This window comes from Rutilus rutilus (genome assembly GCF_951802725.1).
Source record: "Rutilus rutilus genome assembly, chromosome: 9".
Taxonomy (NCBI): domain Eukaryota; kingdom Metazoa; phylum Chordata; class Actinopteri; order Cypriniformes; family Leuciscidae; genus Rutilus; species Rutilus rutilus.
In genome coordinates, this window is record NC_140223.1 from 6,007,770 (window position 1) to 6,030,965 (window position 23,196).

Consider the following 23,196-nt stretch of genomic DNA (forward strand, 5'->3'; position numbering starts at 1 on the left):
CTCAGAGCTCGTAGAGCACAGGACCATTTTACTCGATCACCTCGAGAATCTCGGTCTCGCAGTGAACTGGGAAAAGAGCTCGCTTTTCCCCAGACAGATTATATCTTTTCTGGGAATAGAGCTGAACTCGCTGCTAATGACAGCACGCCTGTCATCTCAGCGCACACTGGACATTCGGCGCGCAGCCGGCTCGTTCCGCTGCGGCGCGATAGTCCCTCTCAAAGCCTTTCAAAGGATGCTCGGTCTGATGGCCTCAGCATCTTCAGTTCTCCAGTTGGGCCTTCTGCGCATGCGCCCACTGCAGTTCTGGCTCAGAAAGAGAGTACCACGCACAGCGTGGGCCTCCGGTCGGCTTCGCGTCAAGGTCAATCAAGCATGCATTGCAACTTTGAAACCTTGGGAGGCAAAAGACTGGTACCAATCAGGTGTAAGCCTGGGGACTTCCTCGAGAGTGATGGTGGTGTCCACGGACGCATCCACCTCGGGATGGGGAGCGCTGCTCGAGGGCAGACCGCTTTTTGGCCAATGGTCAAAGCAGGAGAAGCTCTTACATATCAACTGCCTCGAAATGTTGGCAGTGAGCAAAGCGCTCACGCGCTTTTGTCCCCTCATAAAGGGACACCACGTGCTAATACGTTCAGACAACGTCTCAGTGGTGTCCTACATAAATCGCCAGGGCGGCCTCAGGTCCCTGACTCTGTACAGGCTAACCAGGCGCCTCCTGATATGGGCCCGCAGCAATCTGCTCTCGCTGAGAGCAGCGCACGTGCCAGGGCTCCTAAATATAGGACCAGACAGACTGTCCAGGAACCAGGTTCCGACAGGAGAATGGTCTTTGCACCCACAGACAGTCCAGCTGCTGTGGAAGAAATTCGGCAGAGCGGAAGTAGACCTGTTCGCGTCTCAAGAAAACGCTCACTGTCCAGAATTTTTCTCGAAGAGCAAGGACGCGCTGACCCACGAGTGGCCTCGCCGTCCTCTCTACGCTTTTCCCCCCATCTCCCTCCTGACTCAGGTGGTAGAACGGGTCAGGGAAGAAGGATGCTCAGTGCTGCTTGTAGCCCCACTTTGGATGAGCCAACCTTGGTTCCCAATTGTGATGCAGTTAGCGAGCACCGCCCCGTGGCCAGTGCCTCTGAGGAGGGATCTCCTCTCTCAAGCCAACGGCTCGATTTGGCATCCTCACCCAGAGCTGTGGTCCCTCCATGTGTGGGCCATCAACGGGTACCCGCTGACCTCCCACAGGGAGTGTTAAACACTATCACACAGGCCAGAGCTCCGTCTACGCGACGTCTCTATGCCTCAAAATGGTCAGTGTTCTCTAGCTGGTGCACAGCTCGTGGTGTGTCACCCCTGCATTGCGGTGTGACGGAGGTTCTCTCCTTCCTACAGGAGCTGTTGGATAAGGGCAGGTCCCCTTCCACGCTCAAAGTCTATGTAGCAGCCATAGCAGTGTTCTCTTCGACCACGCTCGGCCAGTCTATTGGAAGGAACGATTTAGTCATTCGCTTCCTTCGAGGAGCTAAGAGACTGAATCCTCCCAGACCTCCCACAGTCCCTATATGGGACCTTTCTACGGTACTGGAAGCCATGAAAGGTCATCCATTTGAGCCCTTGCAGAAGATTGATCTTAAACACCTGTCTTTCAAGACGGCGTTTCTTCTGGCTCTCGCTTCAGTGAAGCGCATAGGGGACTTACACGCGCTCTCAGTAAGCGCGACGTGCATGGAATTTGGGCCGAATGACTCTAGAGTTATACTCAAACCTAAGCACGGTTATGTTCCTAAATCCCTCAATACACCGTTCAGAGCACAGGTCATTTCCCTGTCTGCCCTGCCGGTCACTGAAGGAAATATGGACGAAAGCTCCCTTTGCCCAGTCAGGGCGTTAAGAGCTTATGTGTCTCGATCGTCTGTTTTCAGACAGACGGAGCAGCTCTTTGTTTCGTTCAGCGGGCGTTCTAAGGGACTAGCCGCTTCGAAACAGACCCTATCCAGATGGGTAGTGGACGCAATAGCACTAGCTTACACAACCAAGGGCATGCAGTGCCCGCTGGGTGTCAAAGCGCACTCCACGAGAAGCATGGCTTCATCGTGGGCATGGTCAAGTGGGATTGCCTTGCAAGATATTTGTATGGCGGCAGGCTGGGCCTCTCCGTCTACATTTATAAGGTTTTACAACCTAGAGGTTCACGCACTACAGGCCAGACTACTGTCGGTCTAGTATGGCCAAAATCTCATAACTGGCGCTGTCAGTTATGCAGCTATTGAGTATTGCAATCCTTGCTCTATGCTGCTATAAGGAAGATAGTGGCTAACCCCCCTCTCTTCCAGGATTCCCTGTGAGTCCCCTGGGTGATTATGTACTGTATGAACTCCGGGCTGTCGCCCTTGAGTCTATGGTATCAGATCCCAGCACGCACAGCGTTTTACAGTAGGTTCCCCTAGCGCACCTATTCTTAACCATAGGGCCACGCTTGGGCCGCGAGCGCCACCTGGAGGGCCGCAAATTTGTTTACGTTTTTCACCTGTGGGCCGCGAGGGCCGCGGGACCAAACAAGTTATCAATTGAAGACACCAGAATGACCACTGTTATCCATGAGACAGTTACAGTACACCATCCCACCACTAGTGGCAGTAAATTAATGTCTCAGTCAGGGGCCGATCACACCTAACGCGTTTTTCAGGTTCGAAAACGCGAGGTGCACAGCACTTACGGTGCGTGTCCACTGGCACGGTGCGAGCGGAGCGGAGTGAGCGTTTTCAATTCATTCCTATGGAAGTTGAGCTTCACGCTCGCGCAGTGCATTTTGGGATTGCCAGCGGACCGGAGAAAGCGTTGAGAGCGACCGAGAGCGTCAAAAAGGTTGGGCAGGTCTTGACTTTATGCAAATATCAAGTGAAAAACGCGTTCGGCAGCCAATTGCTGTGAGGTTCGGGATGTTACGTCTGTCTTGAGAGTTTAAACATATGCAAATTGTGCCGGTGTTATTGCTGAATTTAGTACGTAAATCGTTTTGTTTACGAATTAGAGGCTTTGCAGTTGTTATATATGTTAAATATTTCATTTTGGATGTGTTATATTGGCTGGTTTTATAAAAGTGTATACAATTGAAAGGATATCTTTGCTTGGTGCATTTGGAAACAAAGCTGGTCTATTTCTAATGTAATCCCGTGAATCTCTAATGATTATACTGTGTGTGTGTGTGTGTTGTAAAAAAACTTAGATTAAACACACTCGTAACAGACACACCCCAAAGCGGACGCGTTATAGCGTTGCCAGTGGCACTGAGCGGAGTTTTGCCACTGTAGTGGACTCTCACCGTTACCATTACACAGAACGAGCAATGCGCTGCGTTTTTTATGTTGCTAGGCGACCACTGTAACAGCTGTCCTGTCAGTCAAGTAAACGTCAAATCAGCCTTTTATTAACTTTATTTACTTTCTGTTAACATTGTGGTAGTTACGGTTCGTGAAGTCGTTAAGCTCCTGGTAACCCGCGAGAGCACCACAAGTTTATCCTCCATCATCGCACTCTCCGGGCATTCAAGCAACTGTAGGTTTCATCACTAAAACGGAAGGCCCGCCTCTCCATTCATGCGATTGGACAGTGGAAAAAAACCGCGATGACGTCAGACGTTTTTTTCCGCTCGGAGTTGCTTTTTTTTTCAACTGCAAAAACGCGAGGCGCATAAACAGCGCGCAGAACGCTCGCTGCCATAGGAAACCAATTGAAAAAAGGCGCCTCTCATTGCAAAAAACGCGTCAGGTGTGATCGGGGCCTAAGCATTCACGATATGCAGATTATGCAGATTATAAAGCTATATATTTTTTTTTTCATTTGCACTTTATTTCAATTTTCATTTACAACTTATTTATTTAATTTGAAAAATATTATTTTGAATTTATTTATTTTAGCAACACATTTTATTGTTTTTATTTTATTTATAAACATTTTCTATTTTTTTGTAAGTATAATTTGTCAAATCTAACTGATTTTTGTGCCTGACTTGAGCCTTTAAATTTGTTCTTGATGCAGATTGATTTGTTCCATGAATAATTGTATGTGAAGGTTTACATACACATGAATAATAAACTGTTAAACTGCAAGTGGATTTCATTTAGTTATTGAATACAAATCAAACCAAGGGTGAGATCAATAAACCAATACAGTGCTAATATCTGAATGGGCCCTGGGCCACTTTGTACTGTAAAATTTGGGCCCCAGGTCTGACGTCACTCTAGGTCTCGCTCGATAGGCTTAAGCAGTTGCCAGCAGACCAGCCAATAGGCGCGCGAGCTGCCTCGCCTATGTCTGTATGCTGCCGCAACGCGTTTTACATTAATACAAAATTAAAGGATAATTTTTTGGCTTCAGTATTCTCATGGAAAAGGATTTTCCCCTAGCGTATTCTACGCAGTACTCGTTCCTCTCTCTAGAGAGAACCGAGGTTACGTTAGTAACCGAGTACGTTCCTGGAGGGCCACAGCCCTGCAGAGTTTAGCTTCAACCCTAATTAAACACACCTGATCAGCTAATCAAGTCCTTCAGGCTTATTTGAAAACTGCAGGTGTGTGTGTGTTGAAGAAGGGTTGGAACAAAACTCTGTTATGCTTATTGATGAATTGTGAGCTTGATTTTCCTTTATTGTATCGTTTGTAGTGACTTAAAACCATCTTGTACATCCAATTCATCCTGTCCATCTTTTAACATCTGTCCATTTACGACGTGTGAATCTGCTCCATGTGAATCCATGAACTTCATGCCATGTGAATTATCCAAGACTTAATCATCCTGATCTTAAAATAAATGAGAGCAAAGGACTGGTATTTGTCCCGTGTTTTAATCAGACACGCCATCAAGTTTCTACAACTCTGACGAACTTTGGATATATTTAACATCTGATATCCAACAACATCAATTGAACTTTTAACCTTAAATGGGTTTGGAAGTTGTTTGTATGTTCTTATTCAGGGAACAGAAACAGACTCTATGAATTTGTCAGACCTCAGTGACGTGAGACAGCTAGCAGACGGTCGGTTTAGCTGGTCTGTCTGCTTCCTGACCTGAGCCCCCTTTAGTCAAGGTTCAACTCTAAGACTATGGGCACTATCATATTCCCAGCGCAATGCAGCTCTATGCGCAACGCGGGTGTTTTCTGCTAATTTCAGCCTGACGCATTTATCATTTTCACGTCCAGCGCCACTTTGTTTAAATAGCAAATGCATTTGCGCCCATGGGCTGCTGGTGTGAAAACGAGGTGTGTTCAGGCGCATTGATGGCGCGTTGTTATTTTGAGGCAACTGAAATATAGTTTTTGTTATTTAAAGAGCGCGTTAGTATTGTGCGCCTATAGGCGGGTCCAACACCAGTGTACACTCTGCTTATTACACACACACTCTGCTTATTACACACACAGGGATGGGCAGCATTACACAAACATGCCAAATATTGAAAATAAAATTACACTGTTAAAGATTATTATCGTGTACATAAAGAAATGATGGATTCCGGCTTGTCCTGTAGATGGTCTCGCTTTAACCTCGCACACTCAAACACACACACAGCTTTAACCTCACACACAGATCTGTTTGTGCTCTGGAGACGCGTTCGGTCTTTCCACTATCAAATTCTGTCATGTAAATAGGGAATCCCCCATGGCGAGACACACCCATTACTCATTAAGAGAACAGGGACAACCCTTTTAATTTGGTCTCTTAAGCTTGTTTCACACTATACACTGCTTTAAATGACAAATCTAACATCACAGATCTAAAGTTTATTTCACTATACGTTTGCTTTATCTGAATCTCATATATTTTAATTATTGGATCTGTAGAAACCTTTTATTCACAAAATCACACATTGTCAGTGAAATGGTCATTTTATTTGTTATTGTACAGATATACGTTATTGTATATACATCTGTTTATGTAATAAGCTTTATGTAACAAAAAAAAAAAGCATCAAATTCAGGGAATTGTTTCATATATTAACAAATAACAGATTGATGTTTTTCTACATTTGTTTCCAGTCTCTTTTAATTTTGGTATTTCTTTGAGTAAGCGTTCAATCAAAAATCTTGTTCTCTAACATATAAAACACAAATCTTGTGGCATTTTACAGCAACACTAGTTTATTAGTTAACTAACTACACATTTACTTTATGTGAATCTAACAAAACATTTGCTCGCTGTGACACAGAACAATGCTTTCTAATATGATACACTAGATTACTTGATGTGGTGAAACTCTTCTCACACTGAGTACAGTCGTACTTCTCTCCAGTATGAACTCGCTCGTGTGATTTCAGAGATCCAGACCGAGTGAAACTCTTGTCACAATATGAGCACTTGTAAGGTTTTTCTCCAGTATGAATTCTTTGGTGCTCTTTCAGATGACTAGATGTAGTAAAGCTCTTCCCACAGTCACAACACACATGATCTCTCACTTCATTATGTGTTTTCTGGTGGCGTTTAAAACTGTCCAGCAGTGTAAAACTCTTTCCACAGAGAGAACACACATAAGGCCTCTCATCTGAATGAACTTTCAGGTGAACTTTTAGATGTGATGAGGAAATAAAATCTTTACCACACTGATCGCAGTTAAATGGTTTTTCTCCAGAGTGAATACGCAGATGAACACTGAAAGCTGATGGGTGAGAAAAACTCTTCTCACACTGAGTGCATGTATACGGTTTCTCTCCAGTGTGAATTCTCATGTGTATTTTAAGGTGTCCTTTCTGTGAGAAACTCTTTCCACACTGAGTGCAGGTGTGCGTCTTTTCGGCTTTTGTTCTCTGAATTGTAAAGTTATGATGTTCCTCCTCCACTTCATTCAGTTCTTGTCTTTGCTCTTTCACTCTCACCTGGTCTAAAATACACAGAAATACAGTAATCAGTTCAAGCGAACCCTTATTTATTAGCAGAAAGCAACAGAGATCAGATCTTTCACTTTTTGTTGTCATTTACTTAATATAGTAAAAATAGTAAAAATATGTTTGACAACTGCTATATACACTGTAAGACTTTTCTGTAATTTCTACAGTTATTTACTTTAAATCCCCCAGTATTATACAGCTATTTTTGCTTACAGTAAATAACTGTGATTCCGATTGCATCATGGGAATTTTCTGTGACGTCTAACACCACATACATGGTTACAAAATACAGACTTACTGTATTTTTAAAATTTGCAGTATACTACTGTATTTGACGTAACGGTCTCTCTGGATGGCACCATTCCATCGTGCTTTTTATTTCCAATTTTTTGCCTTACACCGCATGTCTACAACTCTATAATAGCCAGAGGCTGTCTATATTGGACACATTGAAGCGACCGGACCTTTAATACAAAATGCAAACCCGTTTGTCCCTTATCAGAAATAGCGCGAGCACTTGGACTCAGAGTACAGTATGTCAGAAATGTAACGCCGCATCACTATACACTGTCTGGGATTTGTCGTGTCGCGCCGGAGCATCCAGTGTAATATCACGCAACAGTAAGTTACTGTAAAAAACCCTTGAAAAGTCTAACAGTGTACAAGGTTATGATCATTTGGATGTATTACTCTCATTTCTCATCCATATACTGCTTACTAATTCACATCCACCAAAGCAGTCAACAATGGAGAATCAAGAATGGACACCAACCTATTTGTTCCTCAATATCTTCATGTTTTATTCTGGATGGTTCTGGATCCCTCATGTCTTCAATCTCCTCTTTAATAAACTCCATCTTTAACAGTCACACAGATTTCAGCTGCTACTCCTGGAGTTTGTCCTTCTCTTGTAGGATGATGGGAATATTCCCAGTATTTATTGGTGAATTGTTGTGGGAGGGGCTTCACTGCAGGTGTGAACTGTGATCACTGTGTTTTTATCCAATCTGCATTTAAAAAGTACAGGGCCATCATGTTAAACTGCTGCTGAAAAACCTCTTTGTCTCTAAAAGTTCCCTGTTTTCAGCTCATTCATTATGGTGATGTCTGAGATCTTCTGTAAATTGGCACATTAAGCTCATTTTATTGGTGTCAACAGGCTGAAACAAACTACAGCATCATCACCTTTAACCTCAGTCCATGCCTTTGCTCTTTCACCTCCATCTGGTCTGACATAAACATATTAAAACATTAAGTTGTTAGAGTGAGTTCAAGGAGGATAAATGTGAATATTGAAATGAACCCTAATTTAATAACAGAAAACAAGTGAGATCTGTAATCATCAAATATCAGGTCTTTGATGTACCAAAGGTAAATTTTGGGTAACACTTTATAATAACTGCACGCTATTAATCATTAGTTAAGCATTAGTAAACAGTTAATTCATAATTTATAAAACATTAATAGACATTAATAAGCAGTTTATAAATACAGTTATAAATGCTGTATTCTTGATTTAAAAGCATATCTATAATGTGTTTAATAATTGAATTTTCATACTTTATTAATGATCAATTTATCATTTCTAAATGAAGTATTGCTTTATTTTCAAACCAGTTATTTAGGAGTTGTCATTGATTCATAAGATCACTTGTAAGTAAATGATTAATACATTATTTAAATGTACATTCATATATCTTATTATTCAGACATATAGTAATAGTTACTTAGTGTGTTAATAAATGCTTTATTAAAATGTATTTCTACTGTAATTCAGGGTTAATTCAGGTAGTTTTTAAAGCATTTAGTAGTGGTCAGTTAACTATTTTTGTGAGCTCATCTAAAGTGAGGACTAGTTATGCCTTGTAAAGCGTTTACAAAGGAGATTTGAAGGCTGTTAATATTTGTATGTTCTGTATCACTGTGTTGTGTTTGTTTCCTTTTTCTGTTTAGAAGATAAATGAGCCTTTAAATCTCATTTGTAAACGCTTTACAAGGCATAACTAGTCCTCACTTTAGATGAGCTCACAAAAATAGTTAACTGACCACTAGTAAATGCTTTAAAAACTACCTGCATTTACTACATTTACTTACTAAGTGATCTTATGAATCAATGACAACGCCTAAATAACTGGTTTGAAAATAAAGCAATACTTCATTTAGAAATGATAAATTGAGCATTAATAAATTATGAAAATACAATTGTTAAACACATTATAGATATGCTTATAAATCAAGAATAAATCATTTATAGCCGTATTTATAAACTGCTTATTAATGTCTATAAATGATGAATTAACTGTTTACTAATGCTTAACTAATGCTTAATAGCGTGCAGTTATTATAAAGTGTTACCAAATTTTGTACTCCTCTTTTTAATAGTCAAAACTGAATGACAACTGCTGCACAAGATTATGATATATATACAGGAATCACAGAGTTAAATTCAATACATTTTAAGACCTTTTTTAAGACTCCCTCCATACATTTTAGGACATCATCGCCACTTCAAGTTATAACCGTTAAATCGGCGACACCTTACATTTACTATATATTAATTAGTTAGCACAACTAAACAGTCTAAACAGAAACACAAATTAATTAAATGAGTAACTAACCCAATGAAAGGTTTATTAGAAAGAGAAACCAGAAACCAGAATTAGACCAATAAATAAAACAATGGGGTGTAAATCGTTACGATACAATACGATATCGATTCTCTCAGCAATACGATATTTGCCGATACCTAAAAAAATTATGCGATACGGTCACGATTCGATCAATCGATTAATCGATATTTAGATATTATGTTCACACAACCAGTTACGTTTTTATTAACTCTCAAATGCAACCAAAATATATATAACATGAACGTTTAATTAAACTCTTTGAAAATTGCACACCCTCTCCCAATTGGGACATTTACAACAGAAGAGGTAATTTGCAAGAACTCCGTTCTTGTTCATTTTCATAAATCATGTTTTTTTTTTTTTTTTATATTGTGCATTCCAAGTAACATCAAACTGCAGCTGGGTTGTTTTGATTAATAATAATAATAATAATAATAATATAAAAAATACAGGTAAATTACTAAATTAAAGTTAATTGAAAGCAGAGTATGTTCCCTTTCGAGAATGGTCACTTCGTATTACATAGCTAATACGCAGTGGGGACGCAATGCAAAACTCTGCACATTAGCAACTGACCTTGTCCTGAACTGGCGCCTGGGGCGAACAGCCCGAGATACACAGAAAGTCATGGGCCACTAATAAAACTTAGCCTGACGTCGTCATACTCAGATTCTAGTCAGAAAGTGAGTCTGATACTGCTCCATTGGGCTGTGATTATGGGGCGTGTTTCAACCGAACCAGGAAAGAAAATGCCTCTGCTTTCAATTGGATAGACCTACAACCAATCAGAGCAACAGAGTAAGTGAAGTATGTTTTTCATTCATGTTTCCGATCGACAAATGCCTTGATCGCGGTCGATATCTTCTATAACAGACGTGATGGCAGAATCTACACATGGTTTATGTTTTATAAACAAAGTTCGGGAGGAGCACGTTCAAATAATCAATCCAATCAACTTGTCATCAAACAATTACCATGTCTACCCTATCAGCATGAGAGGAAGCATATATTTATTCACTCTGTCAATTCACCTAACATTCCTTGACAGTTTTCAGCATCCCTCCACTCACTCTCGGCTTGTTCTTCCACAGCCTGGAATACGGGGGGAGTACTTTGGGTTCGGGCCGAATACCGAGCCCGGAGCCTCTCCTCGGACAGCACGCCAAATATGCATTTATTCTATCTGACTTATTTGTAAGTGTGAACTCGTGAAATCTCAATTCTCCAGCGGCAGTCATCTCTGTTGTAAACAAATTCAACCCAAGCGCTCTTTGGTGACGTGGATGATTGCGTTACCGTTGATCATCTGTCCATCATCGTATAAAGCCCACCCTGACACTTTGATTGGTCCGAACAACTTTTGTTCGGGCATAATAGCCCCTCAACGGATCGAGTCCAGACCGAACTTCCCGACCTAAAATTTTTGTGGGCGGGGCTAAGCTCGGCTGGCATCCAGGCTATAAATAAACTGCACAGAATCCCACTATTCGCCTACGCAATGATTAAATTCAGGCAAACTTTAACATACAACCTCTTTGGACAAATATAGCCTACATAATGAAAAGATGATACAAAATTGAATACCTTGGAAAATGGCATTTAAGACTTTTTAAGGGCCTTAATTATTTCTCTAAATTCATTTATCAACTTTTAATACTTTTTAAGACCCCGCAGACACCATGTATTATGTCACTTTTGCCATGCTCCTATTCTATAAATACTGTTGTATTCATTTTGCTGGTGGGATTCTCTCTGAAATTTGTCTGAGATCCTCCGTCCGAGATTAAAGCATATTTAAAGGCATTGTCTGGAGTCTGTTTAGTTATTGCTGCGCAACAAGTTAGTGGAGCACTAGAGATCTTATTTTAGTGTTCATAGGGATCAAGATGTTGACCGACTCAGTCGACGTCGATTAGTAGATGAGACCCAGGAAGACAAGTCAGGTGCGAAAGAATGAAATAAAGTCTACCACAGTATCTAACAATTAGGGTTGGGCGATGTCCCCTAAATTGGCAGCTGACGATGTTTACAGTAAAACATTGTGATTAGAGCCCGACCGATTTATCGGCCGGCCAATATTATCGGCCGATATTAGGCATTTTCCAAACTATCGGTATCGGCATTTGTAATGGCCGATAAATGAATATTTCAAAAATAAAATAAAAACGGACGAAACACCCTTCAACCATGTCATGAGTGTTGGCGTTGTATAGTTTGTCCACCAGAGGGCACTCTACACCGTCCCTGTTGGCAACACTCGTGTATAAACGCGCCACACATCCTGCAACCTGCTGATCCAGAGAGAGTCGGGCTCGGGCAGAGAGAACCAGTTATCCGCGAGTGAGATCATCGGTGAGGTGTATTCATGGTAGGGGTGAACGATATGACGATTTTTAATCGTGGACGATTAAAATGTCTCCACGATCTGCTTTTGAAGAAATATCGTAGTATCGCGCATTCTGTCAGTTGCTATTCTGGCGCCCATCATACTGAACAATGCGACGTATATTCACATAAAATGTTAACGCAGCGGAAAGGGACACTGCAGTTCATAAAAGTTCATAATTTGCATGTGCTTTGATGCCTTGTCGGTTAAACATTTAATTCGCGTGCTGATGCGCTGTTCTAACATGTGTTTCTCAGCGCGTACATCATGTGAAGCTCACATGCACTAAAAGCCTGTCTACCAGCGCTGGACTAAGTTATCTTTCGAGTCTTATTGTGCTAATACTGTCAAATACACACAAGGTTTACATAAAGTCGGTGATGTCTAAAGTGAAAGCAAACTTGAGAAAATTGAGAGAAAATCTGCTTGTCAAATGCGTGTATATTAGACGCGTTGCGCGCAGCTCTTAAAGAGACAGTAGTAATAGTAAACACGTTGCAGACTGTCGTTAAGCCGCAGCATTAACGAGTCACATAATGGATTTAGATCGCTAAATAGTAGGTTTTAGAAGGCAGGCAGCAACTGATGATTGAAAATGATTCTCTAATTTTCAATTCATTGACATGGTTTTGTGGAATATTGAATTTGTTTGGTATAGCTCTTTTACTTTAACTTTAGTAATTATAATTTATTTACAGTACACAGACTGTTAAAACCAGCTTCAACTGGAAGTAAGTAAAAGTGTTAAATGTTTAAAGCCAGACTGTTTTTTGATCATTAAAAAAATATACTTTTGATGTGCAATTGTTTAGTCATTGAGACTGTAATCTAAGGCTTTTTTTAAACATAATCCCTTCTGGAAAATGGTTTATACAGCCCACATACATAGAACAGGCAGATATTTTGCTATTGAATGTTGTGTAAGTGCAGTTTATAGGAAATGGGTCTAATATCCAGTTTATTTTCAAAATAAAAATATCGGCTTATAAATCGGCTCTTTTCGAGTTAATATCGGCATCGGCCCCCAAAAATCCATATCGGTCGGGCTCTAATTGTGATGGACGATGATATCGTCGTCCGGTGGGGGGAGGGAGGAATGCACAGTACTTACATCTACTGTGAATCTACATCTACTGTGGCATTTTGAAATATTTCTGTGTTTATTTGGCTGTTTAGGCGCGCAACCGGAGACAAAGACTACTAAGCTTGTCCGTGTTGCGCTCGGAGAGCGCGCACAGCATCCTGTCAGTATAATTCAGTTCTCTTACGAGAGGTCTCTCGTACTGCGTAAGATATCTTACGCTAGGGGAAAATCCTTTTTCCGCGAGATATTGAAGCCAAAAATTATCCTTAATTTTGTAATAATGCAAAACGCGTTGCGGCAGCATGCAGACATAGGCGAGACAGCTCGCGCGCCTATTGGCTGCTCTGCGGCAACTGCAGCAGCCTATCGAGCGAGGCCTGGCGTGACGCCAGACCCAATCAGGGCACTTCGCGCCCGCTGCGTCACGTCCCGCCGAAATGGGCGTGGTCTAGGCCTATAAATACCGCTCGCAGGCAGCTATTATCTGATTTTTCATCCTTCAAGCGAAGCACACGCATCGCTGGAGCCGGAGAAGAAGCCGCGCCGTCTGAGAGAGAGCACCTTCAGCGGGACGAGTCACTGAAGTCGCTGGCCGCGCCGCCTTCCTGCCTTCCTGCTGCGCTTTCCGGCGCTTATATCCTTTCTATTACTCTGTACTTTTGTGTGTGTGTGTCGCCGCCGCGACACACATTCTAAAAGAGCTAGCGTCTTTTTAAAGATGCCTTCCTGCGGCTCGTGCAGAGCCACACTCAGCGACGGGGACCGCCACGTGATTTGCGTTTCCTGCCTGGGTGAGGAACATGCTCTCGCTGACGGCGGCTGCCCTCACTGCGAGCTGATGGCAATGGCGACTCTGAGGACTCGCCTAGCCTTCTTCACCGAGACTGCTCCCCCGCCTGCCGCGGCGTCGCGCCGTAAAAAGCGCCGTGCCCAGCGGGCCCCGGAACCCTCCCTCAGCCGCCAAAGCTCGCCGGTTCGCCCGCTTGCTTCCCCGGCTTCGTCACCCTCGCTTCCTGACGGACAGCGGCCGCCGTCTGCCGCCGCTTCCGTTGACATCGTGGATGAGGAAGCCCTGCTGGGAGAGGATGATTCCTGCTCTATCCTGGCGTCAGGCAGTGAGGATTGGGCGGGCTCTGAGGACCCCGCGCCCCCTGCCCGCATGTCTTCAGGCAAGAGAGCGTCCATCGAGACGGAGCTCACGCGAGTACTCGCACAGGCCGCGGCGAGCCTCGGCCTCGAGTGGTCTTCGCCTGAGCAGCCCGCTCACAACCGGCTGGATGGATTTTTCCTGCCTGGGGAGCGCGCTTCGCCTGCGTCCAGACCGGCGCCTTTTCTTCCTGAGTTACACGAAGAAGTCGCCAAGTCCTGGAACGCCCCCTATTCGGCTAGAGTGCGTCCTGCTGTTTCTTTGGCATTCTCCGCTGTTGACGATGCCAAGAACAAAGGATACCTTTCGCTGCCGCCGGTCGAAGAGGCGATAGCGGCCCACTTATGCCCGCCCTCTGCTGGACGGCGTGCTAAGTCGGCCCTACCCTCTAAAGCTTGCCGCACGACGTCAAGCCTGCTCCGCCGCGCTTTCTCCGCCGCCGGGCAAGCTGCGTCAGCGCTGCACACCATGGCAACGCTTCAGATCTTCCAGGCCGATCTCCTCCGTAAGCTGGATGAGGAAGGGCCTGACGCGATCTGCGTGCCGGACTTAAGGAGTGCCACGGACCTCGCTCTCCGTGCTACTAAGTCTGCAGCGCAAGCCATTGGACGGAATATGGCCTCTCTCACCGTGACTGAGAGACATCTTTGGCTGACGCTCTCGGAAATGGCCGAGTCTGAGCGCACCGCGTTCCTCGACGCCCCGCTTTCCGCCACAGGCCTCTTTGGATCCTCCGTCAAGGATTTCGCGGAGAGATTCGCAGAGGTACAGAAAGCGTCACAGGCTATGAAGCACTTCCTCCCGAAGCGCTCCAGCTCTGCAGCAGGCCGTGCGAAACCGTCTGCTCAGAGCTCACAGCCACAGCCACCGTCCACTGCCTCCACTTCACAGCGCCGCCAGGCCCGAAGCGCGAGACCGCGCTCCCGCTCATCCGGTCGCCGCCCCGCTGTACGTGGCCCGCGACCTAGGATTACGGTGAAGCCCGAGGCCCCGAAGTCGTCCTAGCACAGCTAGGAAAACGACGGTGTTTAAGTCCCGCTGCGGCCAGGCTCACACCAAAGCTATTCGCTCATCCAGTTCCAGCAAATGTGACTGTTCCAGTGTTTTCTGCAGCCAACAAGTCGGTTCTGTCACCCGCTTGCCTGCACACAAATGCCGTTTTCACGGCTACCCAGATAAATCCCCAAAAGAGTGTATTTTCTGGTGTCCCGGCCACGGCCGATGGTGTTTCATGTGTAGTAAGAATGCCCACTGCCCAGTGCCCATCCCTACACACAAGCACAGCCTGTCACACAGGGCTCGCGCACATAAAACCGACTCAGATCGGTTGCGCTTCAAACATGGTGAAAGTGCCCACTACCCAGTGCCCACTAACACCGCGTTGTGCATGTCTCACGGTTTCTGTAAAAACGAAACCAACGTGCACTCGCTTCACCCAAGCGAACGATGTTTTCGGTGTGATAAATGTGCCCGCTGTCCCGCGCCCACATCCACACACAGACATGACAGTTCCCACGGGAACCGCCCAGCCCTCCCCCTCGCGGCTGACCACCGCAGAGGAGTCGAGCGCGGGCAATCTGCCCGCTGTTATCAGCGCGCCCCATGCCTCAAATGTCACGAGCGCGAGGCTTGTGTTGCAGCACGCCGAAGCCTCTCCATCGCTGAGCGAGCGGAGCGCGCTTCGTATTCAACCCCTAGCTATCCATGCAGACGCATGGGCAAAGCTGCCCGGGGTTTCGAAGTGGGTGCTGAATATTATAAAAAGAGGCTATTCGCTGCAGTTTCGCCGACGCCCTCGCCGCTATGTGGCGCGCGTCGAGACCACGGTAAAAACAGAAGTAGCACATTTACTTCGAGCCGAAGTGACGAAACTATTGAGCAAAGGGGCCATAGAGCCTCTCTCTCAAGTTCAGAGCGAAGGAGGGCTATACAGCAGATACTTCCTGGTACCGAAAAAAGACGGGGGTCTCAGACCCATACTAGATCTAAGGCAACTGAACAAAGTGCTTGTGAAGCGACAGTTCAGGATGCTCACGACCAGACAAATCCTTGTGCAGATTCGCCAAGGAGATTGGTTTGTGTCAATAGATCTGAAAGACGCGTATTTTCAAATACAGATAGCGTCACGTCACAGGCGATATTTGAGATTCGCCTTCGAGGGCCAGGCATATCAGTACACAGTCCTGCCATTCGGTTTGTCCCTGGCACCCCGTACATTTACGAAGTGCATGGACGCGGCGCTCGCACCCCTCAGAATGAGAGGCATACGAGTGCTGAACTATTTGGACGATTGGCTGATTCTAGCGCAATCTCGCGCAGTGCTCATGGAACACACGACCATTTTACTCGATCACCTCGAGGATTTGGGTCTCAGTGTCAATTGGGCGAAGAGCTCTCTGTTACCCAGTCAGAAGATATCTTTCCTGGGCACAGAATTGGACTCGCTGTCCATGATAGCGCGACTATCACCACAGCGCGCGGTAGACATTCAGCGCACAGCGAACGCGTTTCGCTGCGGCGCGTCTGTCCCGTTCAAGAAATTTCAGAAGATGCTAGGTCTCATGGCCTCAGCATCGTCAGTGCTCCAGCTGGGCCTGCTCCGCATGCGCCCGCTGCAGTTTTGGCTGAAAGCGCGAGTCCCACGCAGAGCGTGGGCATCCGGTTCGCTTCGCCTCAGGGTCAATCAGAAGTGCGTCACAGCTCTGAAACCTTGGAGAGCGAACGACTGGTACCAATTAGGTGTAAGCCTGGGGACTTCCTCGAGGGTGAAAGTGGTGTCCACGGACGCGTCCACCTCGGGATGGGGAGCGCTGCTCGAGGGCAGACCGTTCTTCGGCCAGTGGTCGGAACGGGAGAAGCTCCTGCACATAAACTGCCTCGAAATGCTGGCAGTAGACAACGCGCTGACGCGTTTTTGTCCCCAGATAAAAGGACGCCACGTCTTGGTCCGTTCGGACAACATGTCTGTGGTGTCCTACATAAATCGCCAGGGCGGCCTCAGGTCCAAGAACCTGTACAGGCTGGCAGAACGCCTCCTGGTATGGGCTCAGTGCAACCTGCGCTCGCTCAGAGCAGCGCACGTGCCAGGGCTCCTGAACATAGGACCGGACAGACTGTCCAGGAACAATGTTCCGGCAGGCGAGTGGTCCCTACACCCACAGACAGTCCAACTGCTGTGGAAGAAATTCGGCAGAGCGGAAGTAGACCTGTTTGCGTCTCAAGAAAACGCTCACTGTCAGGAATTTTTCTCAAAGAGCAGGAGCGTGCTGGCCCATGTGTGGCCCCGCCGCCCGCTCTATGCTTTTCCCCCCGTCTCTCTCCTGCCTCAGGTGATAGAACGGATCAGGGAAGAAGGATGCTCAGTACTGCTGGTGGCACCGTTCTGGAAAAACCAACCTTGGTTCCCAGTCGTGATGCAGTTAGCAAGTACTGCCCCGTGGCCAGTACCAGTGAGGAGAGACCTCCTCTCACAGGCCCACGGTTCGATCTGGCATCCTCACCCGGAACTGTGGTCCCTTCATGTCTGGGCCATCAACGGGTACATGTTGGACTCCCTGAAGGAGTATTAAACACGATCACGCAGGCTAGAGCTCCGTCTACGAGACGACTCTATTCCTCGAAATGGTCAGTGTTTTCGGGCTGGTGCACAGCCCGTGGTGTGTCACCCACAGACTGTGGTGTGGCGGAGGTGCTTTCCTTCCTACAAGAGCTGTTGGATGGGGGCAGGGCCCCCTCCACGCTCAAAGTTTATGTGGCGGCTATAGCAGCGTTCTCAGAAACAACGCTTGGTCAGTCAATAGGAAGGAACGATTTAGTCATCCGCTTCCTTAGAGGGGCTAAGAGACTGAATCCTCCCAGACCTCCCTCAGTCCCCGTATGGGACCTTTCTACGGTTCTGGAAGCCATGAAAGGTGAGCCATTTGAGCCTTTACAGTCAATCGATTTGAAACACCTGTCTTTCAAGACGGTGTTTTTGCTGGCTCTCGCTTCGGTGAAGCGCATAGGGGATCTGCACGCGCTCTCTGTGAGCGCAGCGTGCATGGAGTTTGGGCCTAATGACTCAAAAGTTATACTCAAACCTAAGCACGGTTATGTTCCGAAATCCCTCAACACACCGTTTAGGGCGCAGGTTATTTCCCTGTCAGCCCTACCGGTCCCTGATGAGGAAAGAGACGCGAGCCTCCTCTGCCCAGTCAGGGCATTACGAGCTTATGTGTCTCGCTCGTCTGGTTTCAGACAGACGGAGCAGCTCTTTGTTTCGTTTAGCGGACGTTCTAAGGGACTAGCCGCGTCGAAACAGAGCCTATCCAGATGGATAGTTGATGCTATAGCGCTGGCATACGCCTCCAAGGGCATGCAGTGCCCGTTGGGTGTCAGAGCGCACTCCACGAGAGGCATGGCCTCTTCGTGGGCCTGGTCAAGTGGGATTGCCTTGCAAGATATTTGTATGGCGGCAGGCTGGGCCTCCCCGTCTACATTTATAAGGTTTTATAACCTAGAGGTTCCCGCCCTGCAGGCCAGGCTGCTGTCGGTCTAAGTTTACCAGTATTATCTGACCTGATGCGTCAGCTCAGAATGCTGCGTCTACTGAGCACAGCTCAATGTTCGACAGTAAAAAAGTAGCAGCACGAGATGTGCCTGGGCAAACTGTGTAAGACCCACATTCCCCCATCAGTTCAGGCCGTACCCCGCCCTGTCTGTATGATGAAATTCGCGTCTCAGCGACGCTACCATATGTGGAAGAGTGCGGCTTCGCCCCTCCCTCTTCCTGGACTCCCTGTGAGTTCCCTGAGTGATTGTGCACTATATGTACCCCGGGCTTTCGCCCTTGGGTCTTTGGTGTCAGATCTCAGCATGCACGGCGTTTTGCATTGGGTCCCCTAGCGTAAGATATCTTACGCAGTACGAGAGACCTCTCGTAAGAGAACGTACTCGGTTACTAACGTAACCTCGGTTCTCTCTAGAAGAGGGAACGAGTACTGCGTATCTTGCCGTGCATGCACACGCTCTGGTTGCTTCGATGATGAAAAACCAGATAATAGCTGCCTGCGAGCGGTATTTATAGGCCTAGACCACGCCCATTTCGGCGGGACGTGACGCAGCGGGCGCGAAGTGCCCTGATTGGGTCTGGCGTCACGCCAGGCCTCGCTCGATAGGCTGCTGCAGTTGCCGCAGAGCAGCCAATAGGCGCGCGAGCTGTCTCGCCTATGTCTGCATGCTGCCGCAACGCGTTTTGCATTATTACAAAATTAAGGATAATTTTTGGCTTCAATATCTCGCGGAAAAAGGATTTTCCCCTAGCGTAAGATATCTTACGCAGTACTCGTTCCCTCTTCTAGAGAGAACCGAGGTTACGTTAGTAACCGAGTACGTTCTCTTTCGCGACTTATCGCGCTTTTAATATTTATTTTCAATATAAAGCACATCCTGCTCTTTTCTTTCTCTTTCATTCATGATTTGTTATTAATAACTTTAAACAGAATCATCAACTGAAATCTGCGCGGATTATCAAAAATAGGACACATTTATAGGACATAAAGGGTCTCTGCGGCAAAAGTGAAAGTAAAAGCACAGCAAAGCCCCCGTTTCAATAAAAGGAGATATTAAAGTTTATAGCCTACTTTTACATTTTCGCTGCTGTTCTAAAATGGTTTTCGCCATTAACTTTTAATTTAAACAAGCTGCAGCTGCTTGAATCCCAGTGCAGGAGCTGTCGGTTACAACTTACCACAGAAACGTAAGCGGTTAGTTGATTGCTGTGGTGACTCGTGACACTCGCGAACAGCACTGAACATGCACTTTTGCCGGTACAACTGGAATATTATTATTATCAGAAACTTTCCATTAACTTCGGTAGGCTGTACAACAAGAGAATTGTAATTGGCTGGTTTTTCTGCAGAGAGCCGATCTCTGTTGATGTCTTAATTTTTTTTTAGCGTTTGCTGGTAAAGGGTGAGAGACCTTGCGAGCCAAATGATTTTTGCCAAAGAGCCAGGCATGGCTCGTGAGCCATAGGTTCCCAACCACTGGTGTACACGAATCAATAGATATATGTGACCCAGGGTAGGGGGCGTGGCATCACGATGGATTTTTTTTTTTATTGAAAATTATGTTTTGTATAGAAGGTAGGCTAACTACAGAATTAAACAAGAGAATCTGGTGATTCGGATAATACATGTTTTGTCTTTGAACTTTAATTATACAAATCAAATTACAGACCAATAGGCTGTTAATTTATTTTGCCTCCTAAAGATAAATATGTAGCAGATTTCACCTGGCAACACAAATTAACCAATTAACCTAATCTGCAGTTTATTGATAGAGGACAGACAATAAACACACACTTCTTTAGATTCACTGTCTTTCAGCTGAAGGTTTATGAGAAAAGACACATAGCCTACCTCCCACAGTTACTGCAATTCATCTAATGGATCTAAATATACATTTTAACATCAAAATTAAAGCTACACGCGTTTGCTAGACTAAACAACATTTCCACAGACTCAATCCACACAAATTAATTATATGTGGGGAAACTTATTAACAGGCAAAACCGCGAGCTCTAATTTGGCGCGAAGGCGGCAACAAAAACAAACACATGCGTTAATAAAACTCTAACAATACATCAAACTGTTGGCAGAAAAGCGTACACAAAACTTGTTCCGGTTTTTTACACTTCCATAATTAATATAAACTCAAAACTTCACTTAATACAGCCTATTTTCACTCTTTAATACAGAGACCTACCTGACTGACTCTCTCCAGTCACGGGCTGTTCTGACTGAGCGCGTGCGTGACCGCCCGGTCCACTCCAAAACAAATGACGTCACTCACAGAACGAACTCAAAATAATATTCATATTAAAATATATATTTTCCCTCTGTCGTGCACAACAAAATAAAGATGATATACATTAAGCAAATATATAAAATAATATTAAAACATTTAATGCATTGCCTATAGTTACTAATTGTTTCAGAATCGGAAGTAAAAACAAAAAAAGAAACTCTAAACACTACAAATACATTATATTTGCACACACTTGCAACTTGCTACATCATTTTTAATGGCATTTTATGTCATCATAAAAGAAAGAAAACAACCAACTCTATTTTTCAGTATGTTTAACATTGTACAGCTTTTATTATTTTCTAACTACAGCAAATGACTCTTGTACAATCAGGAAATAATATAGTAAACATGGGTAAATAAGTAAATTACATGAATATGTCTTATTCAAGCAGATTTTGCAAAGCAGTTATTCAGTGAGAAAAAATACTATTGACACTAAATTAAACTAGATCAGTCAAGTCTTCATTTATATAGTGCTTTTAACAATATAGCTTGTTTCAAAGAAGCTTTACACTGCTAATAGTCATAATAGTCATGGTCATTATGCTGCGACTGAGTGTGTGTATGAAAATAGCCTAAAAAAATGATAAATTTGCTTCTGAGAACCAAATAAATGTATTTTCACAAATATGGTTCTCACACAAATAGCATACACATAAATAATAAGAATGGATAACCAATATAAATCTAAGGCTTTTAAATAACAGTCCCAAAACACTATAAAAATAAATAAATAAATAAAAATCAGCCTTAAATTTAAGTACAATCAACAAGTCATTTAAACTTAAATTACATTAAACTGACTTAAATTAGTTAAATCTTGTATAACTTAAAAAAGTAACTTATTTTGATGAGAAGTCATGTAAAATCATATGTTGTAGACTTATTGATCATGTCATTTTTTACAGTTTTTGTTAGTACAGAAAAGCTGGTAGTCACCAAAAATAAAATGTACAAAATAATACAAAGTGAAATAATGTGAAGTGGCATTTTGGGGAAACAGAAACAACAGTAAATACACAATACTAACATTAACTATTAATGAAACATATGGATGAATAGAATGAACATCATTCCTGCATGCAAATCCTTCCCTTTTAACACACGATGTACCAGTTACGTAATTTATTGGAACTTCTTGGTAATTTCATGACTTACTAATTGTTAGCAAAACTATGACACTCCATGCTAGTCATTAATTAATTAATTAATTATTATTTATAATGAAGTGATATACAGTGCGCTGTATTTGCAGTATATAATTACTGACAACAGTGACAAGACAGGAAAGTGTGTATTCCTAAGGTGAGAGACTTTTTTATGTCATGACAAGTTATGAAAATAACATTTTTTTTACACCATATATTGTAGAATTAAAACACTTTAAGCACAAATGTCAAAAAAATTACTTGAATCAATGAACATCATTAATAAAGCCCCAGTCTTACAGATCATTAACTAAAAAAAAGTTGTTTTAGGGTTTAGTTACCCTTTAAAATGAGTCTGACAGAAGTCTCAATAGTTTCATGCAAGTCTTTCAAAATAAAAAATTATGTTTGTTGTTGTTTCTTTGAATGCAAACTCCGCGACCCACTCTTTTGGAAGCAACTCCATATTTTGTTCATCTCACACCATTTACTTGAATGTATTTGACATAAAAATGAATTGTTGCTCATTGTGACGACTTCTTACGACATATCTTCATGTGAGTCAGAAGCCTTGTTTTATGTTTGAAGCTCTTCTCACACTGAGTACAGTCGTACGGCTTCTCTCCAGTGTGAACTCGCTCATGTTCTTTCAGGTTTCCAGACTGAGTGAAACTCTTGTCACAATATGAGCACTTGTAAGGTTTTTCTCCAGTATGAATTCTTTGGTGCTCTTTCAGATTGTCAACTCTAGACAATCTCTTCCCACAGTCAAAGCACATATAATCTCTCACTTTATTATGTGTTTTCTGGTGCAGTTTAAAACTGTCAAGCCTTGAAAAACTCTTTCCACAGAGAGAACACACATAAGGCCTCTCATCTGAATGAACTTTCAGGTGTTTTTTTAGTTGTGGTGATGAAATAAAATCTTTACCACACTGATCACAGTTAAATGTTTTTTTCTCCAGAGTGAATGTGCAGATGATACTTGAGACCTGATGCATCTCTGAAATTCTTTCCACACTGAGTGCATGTATACGGTTTCTCTCCAGTGTGAATTCTTCAGTGTCTG

The 23,196-nt window shown here is 44.1% G+C and overlaps 1 protein-coding gene across 1 annotated transcript in view; it reads left to right on the forward strand.

Annotated features, from left to right (window-relative positions):
• The window catches only part of LOC311296649 (uncharacterized protein), a 483,049-nt gene that overhangs the window by 187,392 nt on the left and 272,461 nt on the right, over positions 1 to 23,196 (forward strand). The window lies entirely within an intron of this gene.